At 39.0% G+C, this 2,106-nt stretch overlaps 1 protein-coding gene across 1 annotated transcript in view; it reads left to right on the top strand.

The window, feature by feature from the left end:
* MEI4 (meiotic double-stranded break formation protein 4) overlaps positions 1 to 2,106 on the top strand; it is a 141,677-nt gene that overhangs the window by 830 nt on the left and 138,741 nt on the right. The gene's annotated exons all lie outside the window — the stretch shown is intronic.

Below are 2,106 nucleotides of genomic sequence, written 5' to 3'. Positions count from 1 at the left end.
ATGTGAGCAAAGGCACAGCAGTAGAGTATACATGTCTCATTCAGCATACTGCCAGCATTACATTTCAGAGCGACCAGAACACTGTAAGGTAGAGATGTGATGGGAGAGAAAGGAAGAGAGGTGAGTTAGGATCTTGTTCAGAAGGGCCTGGACTTTGGGTGGTAAACACACAATAGAATATACAGATGTCAAATGATAATGTACACCTGAAAATTATATAATTGTATTAACCAATGTTACCCCAATACACTTAATAAAAAGCAAAAGAAGAAGGGTCTGGAATGTCAGCCTAAGGACTATTTTTACCTATTTCTTATCAGTGAGTTGACCATATAGTCTATGGTCTGTAGGGCCCTTATGAGAGTGAAAGGAAGGGACTGTTAATAATTATACTAGGACAACAGGCAAAAGCCAGGACTCACTTGAACAAACTGGAACATGTGGTCATCTCATTCATTAGGAGCCATACAACATTTTTGATGCAGAGGACTGAACTTCATGTTGGGATTGGGAAACAATACTGGTGATTTTTTTTTTTGAAAATGTAAACCAGATCACGCTACTCCTTTGTAGAAAACCTTTCCCTGGTTTCCAGTTCTGCTTCCCATGTGACCCAGACTTATGATCATGGCCTATATTGCTGGGGTGATTTCACCTCTCCTCACCTTTCCTACCTCATCTCATACAACCTTTCTATTGTAACTCAGTCACCATGGGCCTCCTGCCAGTCCTTGAAGGCTTTTTTTGCCTCAGGCCTTTTGTTATACTCTTGTCTTTGTGGCTGGCCTCTTCTCTTTCTAGAGCGTCCACTCTGTATACACAGCATCCCCCACCACTTAAATTTTTACCCGCACGCTCACTATGGATTATTTCGTTTGTTTACTTGGTTGATGCCTAATCTGAGCTAGAGTCCAAGTGCACTGAGGAGTATGTCTTTGTTTTACTCAGTACTCTCTACTAAATGCCCACTCGAAGGCCTGCCACACGGAAGGTCCTTAATAAATATTTGTCAAGTGGAAGTGGAGTATAGAGGATGTTTTGGCTGTTACAATAATTGGAAGCAGAGAGGACAAGTTTTAAAAGCATTTACTAAAGCCAAGATGAGGAATGAGAAGTTGAATTAGATCTATGATAGAACTAAAAGTAGATTAGACAGGTATGAATGATTTCAGAATAGAACTTCAGACATTTGTGAATGATTTCAGAGAGTTGTTAAGGAAGAGAGAGAGACATTTAGGATAAATGAGGTTTTCAATCCTGGTTATTGAATTGATTGTGAGGCTTTGAATCCAGAAAAAGACTTATAGGATAAAATGTTGAGTTCGGTTTGTCTGAGTATAAAGCTAATCCCTGAACACACAGGGATTACCTAATAGGAAGCTGGAAACAAGTCCTGAATCTCAAAGGGAGTGAGCAGGCTGGAATTATAGGCACAGATTTAGGATTCACTGACATTTAATAGCTGAATGAGACTATGAGTAGTTGAGACTCACAGGGAGAATAGAGCTGGAGAGTGGGGGTACTGCGGGTTCCAACATTCCAGAGGTGGGCAGAGGAAAAGAAGCCTTGAAAAGCATGTGACTATCACATTAGTAGTGTGCAGGTGTAGTGCACACATAAGCACTGTGGGTAGTAGGGTTCTCACTAATTTTAGTTTTGGAGATAATCAGGAAAACTTGCTAACCTAATACCCAGATGTTACTAAACTCTCATTATTGTGTGAGCCAAAATAGTGTTATACAATTTGTAGCCACATTTTAGTCTCTCTAGAATCTTCCAGGTAATAGTACCCAGTGAGTGGCAAACAATCAATTTCTTAATTTTTTTCTGTGAAGTTATATGATTGATATGGCACAGGTGTAAAAATTTCCAGTAATTTAAAAGTGTGACTATCATAAACATCAGTGATATCAAAACTGTTATTTATCATGAAGGGTCTATTTATAACACTGATATAGTGGTTTGTATATTTGTTTTGAACTTGAGTGTGCCTAACAGTGAGAGCCTAGGTGACAACTTGTTCTTAACACTGAGAACTTTCACTTATAGCACCTGTGAGAGAATTTTCAAATATCACATAATTAAAATCAGTTTTACGCAGCAGGA

This window comes from Pteropus alecto, unplaced genomic scaffold (genome assembly GCF_000325575.1).
Source record: "Pteropus alecto unplaced genomic scaffold, ASM32557v1 scaffold7, whole genome shotgun sequence".
In the NCBI taxonomy this organism is placed as follows: domain Eukaryota; kingdom Metazoa; phylum Chordata; class Mammalia; order Chiroptera; family Pteropodidae; genus Pteropus; species Pteropus alecto.
This window is presented reverse-complemented; position numbering and strand designations above follow the sequence as displayed.